The following is a 22,491-nucleotide window of genomic DNA, read 5'->3' as shown; positions in this document are numbered from 1 at the left end:
CGCGCACGAAAAATTGATGCCGGTTTAAAGAGGCAGTTATTAAAAAATTTGGTTTTTATTCACGAGAAATGCTGAATCGATGTTTCATTTTATGACTTTAATACATTTCGCGGATAATACAATCGCGAGTACGCGGTATGGATGACATAATAAAGGATCACGTGGTTCGATATCGACTATTACTTAATGCACTCTGGGAGTTTTAAGTAATAGTACTAATTGAAAACATTTCTTTTGTTTATATCGATGCCTGTAGTGGCTCTGATCGATAACCTGCTCGCTGTTAAAGTAGAACACCTGTTGATTTCTAGTAACAATAAATTTATTCTTCTTCAAGAAGTATAATTAAGGAAAAAAAGAGACATAGACATAGACGAATCATTGATTAAAATTTTCTGTGTGTAAAAATGTATCAAAGCAATATACACATAGATACGTATATGCAATTATAAAAAAGTATCAGGACACTTTTCTGCGACATCTATGTATAAGATTACCTTGTTCAATCTTTTTTTTATGATATATTAATTATTAATTAAAACCTTTGATTATTAAGGTTATTAACTTTTGAACCTAAATCTCAGTATATCATAATTCGTTACCTCGAAGCAGTTATATAATATGAATAAATAATAGGAAACATATAATAGACTGAATTTTTAATGAAACATAAGATTTCAACTACCGTAAAGTTGATATGAGATTTTAGAAACATTTTGTAGCCGATATGGAGCCAAAAACATAATGGTTTTAGAACTGGTATATAGGGACCGATATAGGAATTCAATCGAAATGGAGTTATAAATTTCAGTGCCTTGTAATATTTATTCGCGATAAAGTTCTGTATATTGAAGAGATTTGAGATCGATGTGTCTAATAACTGTTTTCAACTCCTATTTACGATGTATTTAATGTTCCAACTGAAAATTATATTTTACAAAAGAATTGAACAAAGAATCGTGTTTGTTCACAAATTTACGCAAGATTTTCTATGAAAGAGATTTGCCTGTGCTACTACTTTTATTCGTGACTGCGTGTAACATAAAAATCGAAAGAGAGCTAATCATTAAATATGTCTGTTCCGAAATAACCAAGGTCAATAAATGATAACAATGTCGAATTTGAGCGTTATTACTATTCACGACTTGTAATTATTAAATGATTATTATACAATTATTGCACTGTTTCATCAATGTAAATAAAATGAGCTAATGAATTATTTAAAACACGCAATTCTATATGCAATTAGTATTCATAAAGATCGGAATATTTCTCAGTTTATGAATACTGACGATGAAATGTTGTAGGTACTAATTACAATTTGCGATAATTGATTATTTCGCAATGTAGATCGATACATACCCGCGGTAAGTATACTTTCACACGTTTCAAGATGCCATGTATTTTCTACGTTAATTTCTTTATGCACTAATTGTAGGTATTTTTAGAAGATTTTTAGAAGATGTTGTTTCTGCAGTTAAATGCAAATAATAAGTGTATGCAGGATCAATTGTTCGATTTGTTTTATGTTAAATAGAAATTTAAGAATATTTTTAAGAAAATATATATACATTTGTATAATAATTAATTTTTTACTATTTTGATATTCATCAAGAGATAAAAGTAAAATTGAGAAAACAGCTAGGTTGGCCGAGCGGTCTAAGGCGCCAGACTTAAGTTCTGGTTCCCTCTGGGAGCGTGGGTTCGAACCCCACACTTAGCAAATATTTTTTGGTGCTGCCATAGTGCCATGGCGACGAGGTTTATTGCTAGTCAGTCAACTTCTGACCCGAAATTCGCTGATTTCAATTTCCGTCAAGTAGATATCTCCACCAAAAGTTAGGTTACCGTAGATGTTTTATAGTTGATAAAGGTCTGTCATTATTTTACATCATTGGCGATCACAATACTCGAATACATACAAGATCCTAATACAAAAACATACTAGGACGCACGTTCATATTGGTTGATTATAAATTTACATTAATTATAATGGATAATATTTCGATTATTACCTATATTACGAAATTATTCAGCAAGAATTACTTATCTCTTTTCTCAATAATTCTCAGTAATGCTACATAATTTTCTAGTTCGTCTTTTTTCCAAATTATACCATGAAATGTTATACATTCCCTTTGAACAGCTGGTATCGACAAAACGAAGAAGTAGTAAAAATCTGTGTAATAAAATTCTGTATTACGCGTCTGTCTGCCAAGCTACAGTCTTCGCCTGGGTTTATCTAAAAGCCTAAAAGGTTTGCTTCCTTCTAGAGAAATTAAATTTAATACGCCGTGCTCCACGTACGTTATATTTCTCAAGAAACAAGAAAAAACAATTATCTTTCTTTGACTTTACTAAATTCGTCTCTAAAAAAGTGAATAGGATAACCAAGTTAGTTAACTCAGCTTGTATATTCGACCCATTCGCTTATCAAGCCATACAAACGAACAATCCACTAATTATCATCTCCCTTCTACTCCTCCCTTCATAACTTAAGCTATCACTCATCTGGAATCTCGCTAGTAACTTTCCCTTTCTGAGCATCGCGCCGAGCAAGAAAACGCGCCCGACGTTGGCGAAATATCCTTTCGCGAATGGAAACGTTACGTTAGGTTAATGCAGACGTATGAATTACTGTCACGTAGCGGGAAGGTTTTCTGGACGGGGATGCGTAATTTGTACCGGTGGCTGCAGCATCGTGAGATGAATAAATCATCTGGCACTTATCGCGGCTAAACTTTTCGAAATGTACGAGACCCAAAAGCTCGCGGTTCGTGCGCTCACCTACGTTAGTTTCCCACGTAACGTCCTTTTTGGTCTCGCGGCTTTCAGAAGAAGACAGAGAAAGGAAGAGAGAAAGAGAGAGAGAGAGAGAGAGAGAGAGAGAGATTCGAAAGCGTCGAAAACGATTTATATCCGTCAGAAGGAACCGTCGTGGATTCCGTTGCTGAATTATTGTTTGTTTGACATTCTGATCTTCTTGGGCCAAGAACTTTTTTCTTCTTTTTTTCTGCACGGTTAAGTGGAACAAGAAGAAAAAAAGGAAAAATCCAGGGAATGAATATTTATCAGCCTTTGGCCGGGATTAGTCGTGGTAATTCGTACGTGTCTCGGCTCTTTTGCTGGATTACATAAATTTCGGAAAAGTACTTCTCACTGCAGAGATTTCTTGGATGTTTCTTTTTAGGGAACCGAGGTATTTATAGTTGATGTTTTGGATAATTCTTTTCATTTAATGCGATCTATGTTCCTCTTTTGCGCGCTTTTTACAAGCGCTTTCTGTCGCTAAATGAATGAATGAATTTTTTAGTTGTAAGCCGATGAATGGTCGAGTCACGTTCTAGAGAATTATACAGTTACACGATTATGTAAGCGTATATGTATCTCTTTGACTGTCGTAATGCAATGAGTTTGCATTATGACAAAAATTTTATCATTTTATAGTCATCATGATCTTTGTATTTTATATCATTTTGTATTATTATTATTTCGTACAGTACATATCTTTTCAAAGAGATTAAGGGGACAAAGGATAACTTTTCAAAAACTCTACTATAGTTTAACGAAATTAATACTTTCCATTCTTTATCAGAGTATAGTCAACAAAGACTAAAATTTTACAGCAACGATAACAAATTTCTTCTTAAAAGATTAAATGTAACAATCTATTATCTTATTGTAAATTCAACGTATAATAATATATTCGCAATTATCATTTTGCGCTTTGCAATTAACTGTGATTGCAATTAATACTTCGCGAATCATAACGAAAGCTCTTAACGTCGAAACCTTGTAAAGTTTTGCACAAAAAGATGTGCTCAAAATCCTTTATCCTATTTCTTGCAGCTTGTATATTTTCGATCCCGTGAAACCATCCAGCCAAACGGGAATACTTTTTGCTGCATCTTCTGCCAAACGGAAACTCTCGCCGAAACTTTCCTCCGTACTAACGTTCCCCGAATTTTCGTTGTCCCGATTTACAAGCATTAGTTGATCAATTCCGCGACTAATAATGATAAAAGCCGAGTTGTTTCAGGGTGAAACCGCGTAAAAAGCGGCGGATAGCCCGGCTCAACGACGGAAATAGCTGTGGCTCCCGGTTCATTTTCATTTCTCCAACAGAACGGTCGGAACAGATGGCCAATTTTTGCCGGATACCATGTAAAACAGCTTTTAGTTCTTTCTACGGAGTTATATCGTATTTTCAGAGAGAAGTCGTCCACTTTGCCTACCATTTTTCTTTGCGATTCGTACATTTGCTCTTGGCTGAATTGTTTATGTAATTAGATCGGACGCGGTCCGGTGGCTTTTATCTGTTTTGAGCGTTAAGGTTGTGTTCGATGTAGGAAACAAGTAATTTGATGTCAATGAATTCGTAACGAACGACTTGACAAGTGTCTCAGTTCGTTTTGAGCGCGGAGCGAATCGTTAAAAATGGAAAAAAGCCATACAGTGATGAATAATTTTGTTGGTTTTATAAATCGATAATTACCGATACATATATTACAGTACATATATCAGTATTAATATTAATATATATTAATATATATGATGATTAATATATCATAACTATATATATATATATATATATATACATAATGTGATTAGTGTGATGAAATACTTATTAGATCGAAAGACGCGATTTTTGTGAGATCCTATTGAAATTAGTAACAATTTATTGTTAACGAGCATGCAAGAATAGGTAATATAAGCTAACATGCAAAGTGTTGCAAGTATGACCGTAGATTGATAAAATTAGAAAAATCTATAAAACTGTACATATAGGTTTCAACGCTAAAACTTTTTAAAATATTGAGAATAAGGAAAAGGTAGGATACAAATTAAATTGTTCAGCAATCATACATGAAGTTCTGTATTTTTCAATGGATCCGTATGAAGAATACTTTCCCCTTTTCCACAAATTTTATTACTACGGTGAATTAATATTTGAGAACAGGATTTAAAAAAGCGAACAAAATTCTGGAGTATCCGCGTTCACTTTAGCATTATTGATTCGATCAATATAACGACAAATAATGCGATAATAAATAATAGCAGTGAGGTAATTCTTATGATATCAATTTAACGAGCTTCTTTTTGCAATACTTTTCAATTGTGACAGGATAAATAAGTTTCCATTTTTAAGCTCCACTCGTGTACTTTTCTTCCTAAGTAAAAGCAGCGAAGTTTTACGATAAAATTTCGCGCCGGAACTTCGAAACTCGGATGCTCGTTTGTCCACGTGAATCATGCTTATAAGTTAAGAACAATGAGCCCATTAGAATCGATAGATAATTCTGCACAGTTGGATCGTTAACACGAGAATCGTTCCTCGTAAAATGTGTCCATATTCATTGGAAATACTACAGGAAACTCTACTATGTATAAAATGATCGAACATCATTACGAGCAATTATTCATTTCGAATGTCCTTTAGATTTGATAATTCATTAAATATTTACCAAAAACTAGATTTATTGATGTATACGAATTTGATAAAATAAAAAGATGTAATTCTTGGAATTATGTAATGATTTTAAACAATGATATCTTATAATTACTAAATTTGGAAAATTTATTTTTCCAATTTATAATTTTTTTCTAACACAGCGTTTATTTATTTAAGCTTTCATAATTTAATATCTGTCCTTTTGTAATTTCAAGATATTTATCACGAACGAGACATTAAATTAATTTTTTATAAAAAATAAAATATACAGCTATATATGCAACATACTAAATTTCCTGGATGAAAAACAAAATATGATAACATGCGTAATGGTCTTACAATTGTTCGTCTGTACACTTTCTGATATACGCGCAGCTACCGTATCGTTTACCAATTTTACGTGATAAACGAAACGTTATTCGGAACAACAAGAAACCAACAAAGCCGAAGCTACCTGTCGCAACGAACTCTTCCAGGTCGCCTCAACCCCTAATCCGATTCCTATTAAACATTTCCAACATCGAAGGCGTCGATTCGATTCGAATTCGAAACCGAGCACACCATATTCCGAACTTGAAGCCCGTCGACGTAAATGCGATATTGCCATGAATCAAATTTAACCCTTGTACAATATCTTCGACGCGATACCTACGGACAAACGATTGCATTGCGGTCCCAGCGACGATAGATTTCCGGCAGATGCATTTTCTTCGTGCGCACCTCGAACGGCTGCCCGAAATCATTGTTAGTTTACGAGCGTTCGGGAGCCGTGGCTCGGTCCCAGGCGGGCGTTACTCTTCAGCAAACTCAAACGTTCGCGATTTCCCAAACTTCTTTCGGTGCCGATGAGAAAGTGAAACGGCGAACGTCCACCGCACGTGGCGTACGATACTCCGTGACACGCGTAAATCACGCCGCCAGGGGAGTTTCGCAACTTCGACTGTCTTGCGAGCCCGAAATCACCGATATAGGGGAAACGTTAAGGGGCAGAAGAGAGAGAGAGAGAGAGAGAGAGAGAGAGAGAGCGACGGCGGAGGCTATGGGGGACGCACAGGGGTTTTTGGTGGCATGTACACACGAACACGAGCACCGATACGTGCCAACGGGGCGATAGGCGAAGGAAGGAAGGGCGGAAGGAAAGAAAGAAGGAGAGGAGAGGAAAAAAGGACGAACCTGCAGAGCACACGTGTGGCCCATTCGTTTCGAACGTCCCCCTCTGCCGACAGGGCCAGCAGCAGGGACGAGAGGGAAAAAAAGGAAATGGTGGAAGGTAGTCACGCTTTAGGGGCATTTTTCAGGAGCCGTTTGTCGGCCACCGTGTCCTGGTACTCGTCCCTCCATCTCTTTGCTTCGCTTTCCCTTCTTTATCCGTTTCTCGATGGCTGCGTGGACGCCACGTGTCACTGATCGATTTCTTCGATTCTTCTTCGAGCCTCGTTCGGATTAGTCGAATTATCTTACTCGAAGGAGTGTTCGGTCGATCGATATTATCGCTAATATTATTTTCAATGTTCAGGGTTTCCGATATTGTATTTAGTATATACTCGGGGTGTGTCATTCGATCCAAGCTAATATCTCCCAAGTTATATACGTTATTGGAAAAAGTTTCGAACAAAGCTCACTCTGCTTCGGGAAGGACATGTTGCGACGATCACAAATCTTACGTAGATGCACGTGCATTCGAGACTGCAAGGTAACCTTCGTCTTTCCTAAATGGTTCCATACATTTTTTTATGCACCATCCGGTGTATTTTTTGATTCTCTATCAAAAGACGTTAAGTCACATGGGTCGAAAAATAGATAGTTTCAAAGGTATTTTATCTTTGATCTCGTAAAGCTTACCGTATGAAACACAAATAAAGATAACGCAGTGCTTTCGCTTTCGTGTTTTCCTTGTCTTTCATACACTGTGATCGATGATAGACAAATTTGGTGGTCATCGTAAGGCGTCCCCACGAAGCTCAGCAAGTTTTATCTGAAATGACATTCTGTATATTGATGGTGAGATCGATAGAGGGTATTTTACGTACGATAATGTCGAGAAACCTGAATATTCACAGTAATTATAGGTCGTTTGAACACGCTTTAAATTTAACTAAGGGACTAGAATTCGAGCATCTTGAGATCTTTTTACCAGCGCTGAAGTTGTTATTTACTTATTCCTTCGAATACTTTCTTCTACGTTTACTCTCGTTTATCAAGTCATTTGACTTCAAATCGCTTTAATTGCTCGAAGTAATTTGAAATGGTTCTTTAATGTGATTTAGCTTGAAATCTTTTTTTAATTTGAAGCGAGGCGTAATTATTCATCAATCTAAAAGAAACATGCTAGATAACGTTACTTCCAATATCTTATTTCTTACTGTTGATTCCTTGAACCAAGTCGTTTCTTCTTGAACTTTTATATCTTTCTTATTTCTTTGTTCTTATTTCCTACAGTCAAGAGTCCCACATGTATTTATCAAGACGACCCTGTCATAGCAACTGATTTCCTTAGTCAAATTGATTTACTTGTTCCTCTTTTAATAGCGGGTTTCGCGCTTTAGCATTTCGTTGCCAATAAATGATAATAAATATACCTATATAATTACTAATTACATCACAAAGATAATTATCTATAAGGCATGTTCAATGACATAGTCGAATAGCAAAAGTTTCTAAGGTGTTCATATTGAGTCGTGAGACATTCAAACTTAATTAGAATGGCTTAAAATGGACGTCATGTAACATTTGCGAAATTACTTGACTAATATGTATGAAGCTTCGCTTGAATACACGTATGTCTAGTCACTAGACTTCAAACGACTAAGTCAAATAACATAAGCTCGTATAAACGGAAACTTAAAGTCAAATTACTTCAGGAAATTTGTCTAAATTGCACGCGTTATTATCACCTTCCGCTTATTTCCACGCTATATGCAGTCAGATAGTTTCTTTACTACCACGACCAGAGATTTTCTGCCCTTTATTTCGAACAATAGATTTGTCAACCGGCCACCCGAACTACACGGTCCACTCGAAAGCACCGAAACAATTGCGTGAGCCATCGGACGTGCATCCTGAGTACGGAGCAGATCGACACGGAACCATTCGCCACTTCACCATGTCCGGCGCCGTCCAGAGATTTCGCGGTCATGCGCCAGCTATTTATTACGATCCTGATTCTTCCAGATATAATTTATTGGATATCAATGGGAGCCGGCGAGCGACGTTACTTCGCCGATGATCCGTGGCCGAGAGACAGCCTCCTTAATCATCGACCGTGGAAAAAGCTTCTATTTACCGTAGCCATGGGTTATCATAAGCCGTGAGACTGGAGGGTGTGAGATGCGGAACGAGGGATGGTAAGCCAATATCATTCCCCGGGGAAATATTTCGTAGTTGGTAGAACGGCGCGCTTAAACGTGTTTACATGCACGGCGAGTATCTTTTCCCCTCTTTTTCTTTTTCTTCTTCTTCTGTATTTTTTACCGTGTGCTTCGTTTTTCCTCACTTCCTTTTTTTCTCAAGTTGGTCCTTTACGGTTTCTTTTTACGGCTACGCAATTTTTCTCCGGCAAAATTTCCCTTCGCGACAAGATATGTATATATATATATATAAATATATATATATATTTATTTATATATGCATATATATATACATACATATAGTATATGTATATGTAAGATATATAAATGAAGGAACTAGCGAGAGGAGAGGCTGTTTTGCCTTTTCGACTAAAGCCAAGATATTTATCGAATCAAACTTCTCTTGGTGGATTTTTACGGCAGCTCGCGAGGGAAATTGATTCCCCGCGTGTGTTTACGACGTCGTCGATGCGGAGGAAAAGATTTCTTATTTCCGTCGGATGAGATACGTTTCTCCTCTCTTCTCCGTCGACAGCTCTTCCGCGTCTTTAGATAGACTGGTATATCGGCCTTTGAACATCCAGATTGATACATAACGGGTGTAGAGACGTTATTGGGAGGAATTTTGTGGGATTAATGGGGCGTGTTGGAGAAAATGAAATTTTGTAAATATATTATGCCGTAAGAAATTATACTTTGTACATTTTTTAGATTTAATTACAATTTGCCGAGTGACGTATAAAGTAGGAGCAAGCAGTAAAATAGAGAGATAGATATCGAAAAGATGAAATCCTGCTCGTGAAAGAAGAAATCGATCAAGTTTCGTATGTTCCATTTCATTGTTACTTATATTTATTTTACAATTTTATTTGATCGGTCGATAAAATTCGACTGTTTCAATTTGTTAATAATTTCTCATTTGGTAATTTTATACGTGTTTCATTCCTTGCATTTAAAATTTCTATTTTTTATTTTATGGTAGCTTCATTTATGAGTGTAATTAAAATATCTTTCTTCTTCTGCAGAGTCCAAACATGTAAGTTTCAAGTAAAAGCAGAATTCCCATTAAAGAAAAGCATTTTCTCAGTTATGAAAAACGATCTCGGTTAAATGTTTATTACGCTACGTTAAGCTGTGTCTGAACACGTAAGACTTTAAATCTTGGTCTCTGTATATATTTTTGTTTAAATCTCCTTTTAGTCTAGTTTGCTTCATTCTCAAATGACGTCTTATTTAAATACTCTATCCAACTCCTTTTAGTCTCCCCCCTCTCCTCTTTAACTTCCCTTCTTAATTGCCATTTAATTAGCTAATTAGTTAATTTTAATAATAAGTTTAATAGCAGTTAAATGGTAATTAATTACTTTGAAGCTAATGTGACTGGAGAAAGGAATTCTCTTTGCTTCAATTTATTCCATTCGACTTTCGCCACGGATACTTTTTATCTTCAACGGTAGAGAGGTTTAATTAATTGTTCTGTTCTTATCGGCCTTCTCGATTTTTGAACATATTAAATAACGAAATTGACAAAACATTTGCCGCTTGACTTTCTTTTTCATTACAGATACGTCACACTAATGTCACGATTCCCCAAACGTTGGATTACTTTAACCCTTCGTGATATCAAACACTTTACAAGCGTATAAAAAATGAATATAAATTTTGGTTATTGCTATGTTCCACTGAAAATATTACGCGTTGGATTAATTCGAAGTCGAGGGTGCATGTTCAAGTGTATTCATCAGTTGGAACGCGTGTTCGTTGTTTGAATATTAACGCATCAAGGGTTGGGGATTTGAATCGACGTGATTTACTTTTCAAATATTTTTGGAATAAAGATATGTACCGATCGTCATATGTTATTTATAATTCTTTCGTATTACGCGTATATACAGTGTAAGTAAGCAATTTGAGTTTGTCAGTCGCCTTTGAAACAGAAATATCTGGAACAATAACTAAACATTCATTCTTTTAACGATTAAAAAGATTTATTAATCATGCAGGCATGAAAGGGACACTCTCAGGATGAATACATTTTGGCTTTAAACTTTCAAAGAAATGACTATTTCTTTTATAACATTAAAGAAATCATGAAGGTTGCATGCGTTGAAAGAATAAGAAACATGTTTTTTTTTTTTTTTAGTCGAAACTGTTACTGATAAATAATTTATTTTAGTCTCTAAGGCTCTTATTGTACGTTAGAGCTATGATCATAAATGCCGATCAAGGTGAGGCTGATAAAGATGAAAGTATAATGTGCAAATAAATTTGTCTCCTTTCTATTGGAAATCTTTACTCGTGGCATTTATCGTTTAACTACGAAGAAACATAATAATACGTCTATGACCGTTAATGTGTCAATAATGAAACTGTCTGTTGTATTGATCTTTATATAATAACCAAGCTGTCTGTTGTATCGATCTCTATGTGCCTAACCATTATATTATTCTGGTCTTTTTATCGCTCAGCCTACAAAAGTACCTAAATTATTAAATACATTCGACCGACGATAAAAATTCGTTCCTGGAAGATTCGTTGCATAATTTACTTCTACATGTTCATACTTAATTCGTTCCGCGCATTCTAATCGATTAATAAAAACGTTCCACGTCGATGCGCCATTGATACAGGTTCGAAAGAATTCGCTGCTCTATGATAGAAATGAAATTTCCATACGTTGCGTAGCCCGGTTTGCTGAAAAGATGAAATTGCCTTTCGCTAGAGTAATTGCATTATATTTCGTTCTATTTGGTCTATATCCAAGCACAATTTCGAGCTGAGTAGCGAGCTGAGAGGGTTTTCAAACGAATTATTCGATCACTGAATCGTGTCGTACTTAAAAAGGCATCAGTTTTGCTTGTTGGCACGATATAAATCAATAAGATGTTTTAAACGGATTGAAATTTCTATCTATTTCAGTTTTATTTTTCGATATTGCTTTTCTCTGTTAATTTCTCTCAGTACTTTTTTTTGGAAATAATAGCGACTAAAAATAATTAAGAACGTTCGTTGATGAAAAGGTTAGAATTGGATTAAAAAGAGAAATTTATTTCCGTTGCGATATTATTTATTGCTTTATATTAGATTCTGTTCTTTGCTTCGAATTTTTTGTTTGTTGAATACGACAGATTCGGGGGAAAAGGGCTAAAGATTTTCACACTACACTAGTGTTTCTCTATCCTGGAAATTTGGACGTACGCAATCGAACGACACGCGATTTCACGCCGATTCGAACAGACTTACGCGATTACGATTACGACTGACCTGATAAGCCTCCCCTTTGCAGCTGTTACAATCGATTGTACATCGTAGCCAATTGTTTATGCCAATGTCCGTTACGTTACGATTATCTGTTTTTGGCTTATGTTACAGTTTAAGTAGCGTCTCTGATCTTTCGCTTATCTCATTAATAAAAGGGGGTTTATATCACTAAAAACCATTCTTATTAAATTTTTGTCTGTTTCTAGGAAAACGAAACTTTACCATTTAAAATTTTTATCGAATAGATTTCAATTTTTTTTAGACAAATTACTCTCATCGTGTAACGTGATTGGGGTTAGGTCGAAATTTTTCGAATGTTTGAGTTTTCTCGTTGATGGTCATCATTAAGAATATAGGTGACAGCGAAATATAGCCTGATCCTCGAAAAGCATCTCGCGCCAGGAAGTTGCAATAACGTGCGATTACCGTATCGCGCGCGACTTGGCCGAGAAAATGCCGAGGAAAACGTGTGCCACTGAAAACGACGCTCTTCAGAAACTTTTCGCTGGTGTCCTCAGTAGCACTATAGTACAGAGTATCTGTTGGCACGTTGAAGCTTTCCTCGCGTTTAGAGAAACAACGGCCATGGAGTTGGTAGCACGTGTGCTTTTATTGTCTCTGACGTGCTTGGCGTTTGGAGGCTGAAGAGAAAAATGGCGAAAATCTGATAGGTAGTAGTTTTGGACAGATTTCTGAGAATACAACCTGAAGATTAAGATGTTTTGCTTCAATCTATGTGAGCATGATCATTGTTTGATAATTGATCGACTTGATAGACTTTGATTTTCCCATATCACTGAATTATTTTTTTCCCATTGTAATATAATTACAATATTATCTTGATAGCTATTATGGTCTATTTGTAGCATAGTGGAATCTTTAGTATCCGTATTAACATAGACACATAATTGTTCGGACGAGGGAATTTTCAGATGATAGGAATCGATATTTCAGAAACAATAATACAAGAATAATTACATACGATATAATGTAATATTTTTATTCAATTAAATTAAATTCGTAGTAAATTTGTAATAAATTTATTTGATTAAATGTCCTATTTTTTAAATTATTTCTAGAGCTCACATCTTTTTTACTGTTAAATCAATATTTGTTAATATGATTCAATCATATTCCGTTTCTGTCCGAAACCATCTAATTGTAAGTCTTCTTTCTAATGTCGTCAACAGTTTAAGATAAAAAGGCTTCTTATCGTCAATTTCACTGTAATCTTCTTTTATTCAGCATGAGGACTTAAAATATTGATAACAATATATGTCATATATATATAAATATTTCAAAATTTTGAATTATTTTCCTATGATATACATCTATATATACAGGTATATTTTTATTGCTGATTTATTACCACTACCATGTAACAGACCATAGGTATATATTTTGCAATTTCATTTAAGTTTGTTCTACTTTTTGAAACATCTGAATAATTTTCAATTTGATGTTTCTGTTTAATGATGTCGTTACTTATAGATCCTCTAACGTTGTAGATTTTTGCAATTTTTGCAGCGTTCCCACATCTTCTACCAGCTTTTGTAATATCCTTTCTTTTCCTTCAACGTTCGGAACAACATATTTCCTTTTTGATGTCATGATACACACGATACTAACGTGTACAATATTAGCTTCGTACCAAAGTAACAGGAAAGTAACATGAAATTATAGAATGGACATATAACAGCAAAGGACACAAGCAAAAAATATTGTTCCGTTTATATATAGAACGTTTGGATAGTTCAAAATGTTCGGATAGTAGAACACCCGGATAATAGATGTTCGGATACGGGAGATTCGACTATATCGTATTTTCAACAACGAACGTCTCTTCCTTCTCGACATCTCTGCAAAAATAAGGTACTCGAAAAAAAAAGAAAAAGAAAAAAACAGTACCGAGGCATCGAACGAAGTTTTACTTTGCGATAATACTTTCGAAGTAAAACAACATGATGTATATAACACTAATAGTTCGTAAACATGAATCAAAGATTTTCTATGGTAAGTTCGATTTTTAGACTCCGACTCTTAGATTTTTGGTCAGATTTTTATAGACACCTCATATAGAACCAGACTTGAACAATTTCATTCTACGGTAAAATACTTCTCTCATTTGTATCAGAAGAACGAACGAATTCTGCGAATCGAGTCTGGCGCGTTTCTCTGTATCGTTCACTCTCTTTCCTTGTATCTTTTTTCTACCCTTGTATCGCGTGGCCCGTCCGTGTTTCAAGAGACAAGGAGAGGTCGCCTTGATTTTTTTAAGTGACGCTACGTCCCTGGTCCCCGCCTGGCTTGAATTGTAGTCTAGCCCGAGAGGTAAATAACTTGACGAGGCTGGGCAGGAAATTGTGGGTGGAGCAGGCGGGCAAGGGTAAAAGAAAAATGGATCGAAAGAGTAGACTACGTTTTCCATGGGTATATACCTTTGTTTCGGGGAAAAACGAGTTTGAAGTCCAATCGATCACGCCCGCATTTAATCCCGAATTACTTCTTCCGTATCCGTTGTTCCACGTGCTTCGAGGCGCGATTGAACGATATCGAAGGGAACGAAAGCGAAAAACTATACTTGTAAAAGCCACCGGCTCGCTGTTAATTTCCATAGACCGTGTACCTTTTGCTTCCGGTGGATCCGAATAGTATGAAATATATATACATAAATAAAATAAAATTAACGAAATGCTTGCTAGGGCTGACAATTAAAGGTTAATTAAGCCGTGGTTTTATAGATTTCATTATGGATCTCCGTTATGTTATTTAACGAGATGTGTCCATTCCCCAGGGAAATATCGAGATAATTTATAATAACCGTGATTTGAATTTATGATGGCGAAGATTTTACGCCGAGGAGGATATTCCTTTTTATTATGTTCGGTAAGAATAGCTAGATATTAATTAAATGTATTAATTATACGTATATTGGTGATTACGAAGTAGACTAATTATGAGTTATGGTTCTCGTTTTCGGTTGGAGTAAAAACGAAACTAATTCAATGTCATAGAAAATGCATTTAAAAATGTTTTCGCATTGTTATAATTTAATTCTAATATAATTTAACGTCATACGCTATACGTAAAATTAGTATAAGTATTGTAATCAAATAATTTTTTTGGATTACTTGATATAACGCGTCCAATTAGATATAAACGATGATGAAGGGTAAACGGAAATATCGTATTTGACGAAGATTATTAAATAACATTAATTATTGACGGTATTGCGTTCGTGAGGGACGGGGAATACAAGAAAATTAAAAGTATAGTGAAAGTTTGCACTGTCATTGGTAGAAACAGTCGGGGATGGTTGTTGTGGATGATTTATGGGGATACCGTATGATCGATCTAATGTCAGTTTTATCGACAACGTAGCGAAGAAAATAATAAGACGTAAAAAGGAAGGAAAGTTTTGATTCTTTTCCCACGGATTAGTGCAATACATTAAAAGACTCAGTGATGTGATTCAAAGACTCGATGGAAACCCAACAGGATATTTGTTATATATGTTTTTCAATAACGTGGAAACGATTGTTGTGCTATCTTCACCAGGATACAAAAGGTACAACTACAAAATGGTTTCAACCATATAAAATATAAAAGAACGTCAAGACGCGGCATAACACGAAACGACTCGACTACTGCTCAACAACTATCTAACATCCGCACATCTTATCTTTTCCTATTTTACCATCTCTTTCACCCATTTCGGGCAAACTACGAGAACATTTCCTGCACATATTCGCGCATAGTCATTCAAAATCTTGAGCGGCGACGTATTTTCTTCTCACCCACCAATCATCGACACTCTACATTATTTCGGACATCTATTGCACTCAAAAACGCATTCACTCGCAACCAAATAATCTTGACAAATTCTATAACATTGTATCATTCACATATTATTGTATATTATTACGGTTGCTATAATAATCTCGTATTTACGTTATAACATTTAATGCCGTATAAACCCACAATACGATGAAACGGAGCACAAAGCTTACATGCATAGCTCACTGTTGCATGCGTCAAGAACTCGTCACTCTCGTTTCAAGTTGATGCCCCAAGATTATACCCGCGTATCGATTGAAGTAAGAGAAACATTTTACCAGACAAGAAGTCTTTACATAACGTCACCTATGAAGTAGATAAAAACGCGGCGGCAAACTGATCCGTTGGAAAAAGCCGCTCTTCGATGACGGCAAACATACTCGATGGTAAAAGGTGAGGAGTTTCGCGACTTCCTTCACACCGATGGAGCCAGAAAGAACGTGGTATAGAAAGACAAAGGGGCAGATCTTTAACCAAAGGAAAGAAAGATTCGCATCGCGGCCGGCGAAAATTTATGGCGGTTAATATAATAATCCCAGGCGAGTTTCGTACGAGGATCTCAACTTACGAAGAGACTCGTGAATATAGAAAATTTCTTCCTGCCCGACTTATCCCCGGCCGCGCGGAATAATCTTCTTAGCTGATATCGTTTCACATTTTTGCCGGGGAAGGCGAAAGGGTGGTTACGTAGCAGCGGCAACAAACGAACTTGAACAAAAATGGAACAATACCAGCAGGAAGAGGGCTAGGAAAGAGAAGAAGAAACCACTGTCCTCCGAGAAACAAGCGGTGAAAAAACGAAGGACAAGAGGGAAAAGAAAAGAAAGAACGAGTAACAAATGCAAGAAAAAATAGAGCAGAACGAGAACCAGGAAGAAAGGGAGGAAACTTGGCCGTTGAGAGCAGAACGTTCTCGTATTGTGTGTATGCACAGATGCATATTATCGCTGGCCCCGATAGCCCGTGTGTTCGATCGGAACGAAAATATGTATGCACGTGTATATATTTCCTAGGCGAAGCGCGTCGAGGAGCCCCGGTTGTTCCTGGCCCTATAAAGCCTCGATACGCGTGCACTAGGTGACCAACGATGCGCTTGGATCGATTTTTCCATATTTCCGCATATATCGATAACACGCTGGCTCTCGGTCTGGCTAACACCCGCAACCTGCGGATCCTCCGAAGCGTTCCAGCTGCCTCTCATATTCCGCCTCTAAGTAGATTATCATCGTTTGGGATTTCGAGCGTCGGTCTTTCACGTAACGAGAACGACGACGATGGTGCCGCGAGTTCGAAGGCAAGGCGCGCATGTCGATGTTCAAGGCAGCCAATGGACTGGTTGAAATATTAAACGGGAGCAAAGACCCTGTTCTCGTGCACCACGTAGCCGTGGTTCAATTTCTGCGCTGGAGGCGGTCGAACGCAACGACGACCAGGGCGAGAGCGGAAGAAGATAGAGGACGGGTGAGGGGGCTGAATGAAAATAGACGACGACACCGGGAGAACTAGGGGGTAGCTGAGGAGAACTCAGGCAGGAGGGATAGGGGACGAGGGTTAGGATTTCGATGGCATTGCCAGCGACATCTACATTTCGCGACTAGCTGCAGGGATGCAAAAAGAGGTACCCCTTTCCCACCCCACGGCAGTGGCGCGTGCGCAACCCGTGAAATCTCGGCCCGTATTCGCCATATAACATGAAGAAACTTACCTCGATTCTGTACATCGCGGATGCTGTCCCGTGGTTTTTTTACATTTTTCACTGCGCCCCTGAGAAAGACTAGCATAACAGAGAACTGACAAGATGATTAGGCAACGAAATGCGGGTCTGATTAGTTATTTCCCATAGACACAACGCAATCGTAAAGATAAGCACGCGTATTAGCTGAAAGTGTCACACGTATAAATAGGACCATATAGGAATCCGTGGCGATGATAAAGCGACAGAGAGCGGGATAATAGAGAGCCGAAGAGATGATTAAGCAAAGTAATGCGGGTCTGATCAGTTGGTTCTGGTAGATCCGATAAAACCGTAAAGATACAATCGGGGACAGAAGTAAGAGTGCAGATAGCGGAAGTAGGTATCGATGAAATTTAATCAAACTAGTAGTAGCGTTATTTATAAGTGCAATATTTCTTTGTAATAAATAATTGAAGTTAATATATGTGCCGATGATTACGAAAGCAGTGCAAGTTATATTTAAAGTTTTGCGTTCGTCGCGTGAACCGAATTCTGTTTAGCGACGCAACGATCAACTCGAATCAACCGTTCAATTCAATACTGCCTTGTAAAGGTGGTTTCAAACTATTGTACAGTAAATAGACGTAACGCAAAGTAAATGATAAAATCTTTTTTACATTTAAATACGGCATTAAGCAAGCTGTATTTAACGAAGCTTTATTAATATACCTATTATTTATTATCTGCCCACTTACTTTTGTCTCCGATTTTAGGTACGCCTATTGGCCGAAAGTATCACAGATACAAATAAAGGCACGCTTAACCCGCTTATATATAAAATCAATTAACTCCATGAAATAAAATTTAATAAACTAAATTCTATCAAACTAAACTAACCTAAACTAAATTAAAATTACTAAAATCTCAAAAGTGGCGTTGACTACCATGACTTGTGAACGCCTTACATAGCAAGACGTGACGATGAGTAATATAAAGCAGTACTTTCTTTTTGCTCTTGTTCCATTCCGCCAATCGTTCCTTCAGCTCTGCACAGCACTTAGGATAAAGGAACTTGTATTTGTATACATGATTAAGAAGATTCGACAAAGTGTCAGGAACGAGAGACAGTAGATATTAGAAAGGGAGAATTAATAATATTGTGTAGTAGCGATGTTTTGAAGGTAACTGCCTTGAAGGGTAGAATAGATGAAGAGATGACGAGGCAACGGGAACGAGGCTGAAGTATACGGTGGACGTTTTAAGGGGCTTGTTTTGGGGATGATTATGCGATATTGAGGAAGTTTAGTGAAGTAGAAGGGGATGTTGTTTAACTGGTATAATAGGGTCGAGTTGCAGTGTTGGTTTTATTAATGTAGGAAAGCGTGTTGTTAAAAGTAACCAGGGGATTATTATTGCCTTGGGGTTGAAGGGAATACGAGTAAGTAATAATAATATCAATCTGACCGGTAATTCAGTACATGAAAATTACGATATTGGTTTATTATCCATAAATTGAGAGATTTTAAAATGAATGGTGACAGTAAAAGTACCAGTAAATTTATGCTGATCGGTAAAAATATATTGCCGATCCAACAGAAGGATAATACATTTGCAAAATAAATTATTTTCCAGGAGACAAAGGAAATCATTTTTGTTTAATTGAATTTATAATTAATCGATGAAAAGATTATTCGATGATATTGGGAATAAAGTAAATGTTAGCATAATTTAGTTATGAAAAATGAAATCAATATTTTGGAAAAATGTTATGCGTCGATATACGATTGCACGAACGAGTTTCAGCATTATGCATGCACATTTATTAATAGATCTTGAAGTTAGAATGACATTTTAATTTTCGAATATACCATTGTTTTAAAAATTAAGTATATTAGTTCCTTTGCATTTGGAAATGTTTAAGAGAACGCTATAACAATGCATGCGATGCAATTAGAAATTAACTGGGAGCGCCCGAGCGTCTAGGATATTCAATAATACGATATATCAACACACGTGATTGGCAATTGCGGTTGCTTCAAACACCTGTGTAAGATAGACCGACCACGATATACGTGGATTAATACGTTGCGAGGATAGATACGTGGAAAATTACTTGGAACATTCTCGAGCACCAAGAAACCGCTAAATGTACTCGATGTCGTTAAGAACAGAGTTTCGAATATCGCTAAATCGGAATAGGATATTTCCTGGATATATATATATCCTAGGATATATATATATTCCTAGGATATATATATATATATATATATATATATATATATATATATATATATAGACATCGCTCGACTATTTCAAGAAAAGGCAAGCAAATGTTGATCTTTTAAATATATGATTTCCTTAAAAACCTTGTGAGCCGTCTGTTGAAATATCATAAAAATAGATTGAAAATGTAGAATGAAGTCTTAGTATATAAACCTCTATTTCTGAGGAAATCACGAATTTTTAAATTTAACTCTTTTATGGTATTCGGTTTCGGGTTTGACAGAGAAGGTTTAAAGGAATTTTAAATCCAATATTCTTTTATTTTCATCTTACCTTCTGCTTTAAAACACGTTTCTATTTTTCTCATATTTTACCACTTGATATCCCTGATTTATTATGTTTTATGTTTTTTTACACCTTCTAATCCAAATAAAGATCGAGAGGAGATGCGTTACTAGATTATGTTAGATACTGTCGATTTTCATACACTTGTAGAAAGTTTGGAAGTGCAAAATTGCACAGACTGCTGGTACATGATATGAAAGAAATGTATAAAATATCAAAAATATAGTGTTTTCAACGATACTTGGTAGGTGAAACAATTTTCTACTTAAGTTCTATCTTCTTAATTATATTTTCAAACACATGAATTTGCACGAAGATCCGCGATCTATGTACTACGTATAATTCTAAATACATCAAACATTTTATCGATTGTGTAAAAGAAGGAATATATCTGAATTAATCATCTCCGAATTTCCTTAGATAGCGTTTCTTTCGTTTGAAATGATCGAACGTGACTTTGTCAAGCCGCTTGATTCGAGAACGATGCGCAAAGCTTAAGGGGTTAAAGCTTCGGTCAATCACCGATGCTTTTTTCCCGTCACGTATCGCGACACTTTTTCAAGTGGATTTTATGAAATACTTTCGTTCGGTCCTGTAAACAAAGCATAACGTGCCAGATAAACGCAAACAAGTATTTCATATTATTCGGAGACACGGTAATTTTGTTAGGGATGATAAATAATAACACGCGATAATACATTTAAATAATAATTTCATCTAAACTGAGTGGATACTATCTCGTCTTATTTCTTTCCTCCAACATTTTTTTTTCCTTGCCATTTGTGTTGCCGTCAACAAGAATACGTGTTGGGAAGAGTAAATCGAGCTAGCCATTTTGATGGAATGACATGCCTTTGTGCAGCTATGCAAAAGTTAAAGGAAGCAATTGATATTGTAGCAAAAGAGAGGAATATTTGTTGAACACCGCAGATTGTAGAATCGTGCAAAAAAGAATAAAGCGAATTGAGTGTCGAAGTTTAGGTAATTCCGTGGGAAACTTTTTGACGAATAGTTGTTATTGAAAAATAGATTGTTTAGGACAGGATTCCTTAAACTATGGATCGCGATCCCGTGAAGGGATCGCGTAACAAAATTATGGGGCTGTCAAAATTTTTGCGATTGCCACGCACCAGACAAATGAAAAATGCCGATCATCTGTTATTAAAGGATCCTTTCATCAAGTTATTAATCGTCATAGGGATGAAACATCAGCTTTTTAACAAGTTGTTTCAATGGATTTTTGCTTGAAATTGGAACAGAATTTTCAACAATTTCTAAAATGATCTTACAAGCACTTATGACAGTTTGTACTGTATGTCTATTGTAAAAACGTCTTCACAATTGACGATTGTAAAATCAAAATATCGATCAATTCTGAAAAACGTTGAAGATGTTCTGTTGTATTAAATATTCATCCAAGATTTAATTCTTTATGCAAAAACAAATAAGCACGTTTGCCTTGTTAGCATGTAAATTTAGTTTTATCTTAATAAATGGCGATAAGTGATACAATTATAAATATAATAAAGAATTGTTTAAAATTAAACTTTTTTGATTTATCATGAATTAATGTTTTATTTGTATATTTATTTATGTATCTTTTTATAACCAAGTTTTATATAACCAAGTTCGCGTAAAATTTTCCTGAACAAAATAGGATCGCAAATTAAAAAGGTTTAAGAAGATTTGGGTTAGAACAATCGACAATTTGAATTTCGCGGATGATCTTCAAAGGTGATATTTAATGTTTGGTGGAAATGGACGATTTGTTGCAGAAAAGAAAATGATTCAGTGAATTAGCGAATAATGGTGTTCGATGAAACAATATCAGTACTATTTATTATTGATACTAATATTGCTGCTGAAGGAATTAGTACGTTATTAAAAAATTGTAATAAAAATCATGTAAAAATTTGTAACATGTACGGTGTAAAATATAAATTGAGAAATTAAATAAAATATTACATTTTGCAACTCTTTATCATTAAAATTACTAAAAATCACAATTATTAATATTTATTTTCTTTTTCCAAAAAGTAATAACACGTTGTCTATTTTACTACCGAAATCGAGACTGATTTTTTTTCTTAACGTTTCATTTTATTTAATTATATAGCAATGTAACATAAAAATTACATTAGTCAACCATTAATAATTCTTTATGCTGCTCCATATTTCACCCATAAATGTATAAACATCTCTTTTAAAAAATTCTATCTACAAGTGAAATGTATGAAGTTTCCTAAACAATTTTCTTTCATACTGCAGCACTGAACACTAACTACCTATCTTCTCCGTGTCGCTGGTTATTAATGTTTACGTCAGGATGGTCGAAATTGTCGGCAGAGTAG

General features: G+C 35.8%; 1 non-coding gene across 1 annotated transcript; it reads left to right on the top strand.

Annotated features, from left to right (window-relative positions):
- The first annotated feature begins 1,640 nt into the window (after window positions 1–1,640).
- TRNAL-UAA lies at window positions 1,641–1,723 on the top strand. The gene has a single exon. It is a non-coding gene; the product is annotated as a tRNA-Leu (tRNA).
- The last annotated feature ends 20,768 nt before the right edge of the window (window positions 1,724–22,491 follow it).

This window comes from Bombus terrestris, chromosome 6 (genome assembly GCF_910591885.1).
Source record: "Bombus terrestris chromosome 6, iyBomTerr1.2, whole genome shotgun sequence".
Classification (NCBI taxonomy): Eukaryota; Metazoa; Arthropoda; class Insecta; order Hymenoptera; family Apidae; genus Bombus; species Bombus terrestris.
The sequence above is the reverse complement of the archived record's forward strand: the minus strand, read 5'-3'. Positions and strand labels throughout refer to the sequence as shown.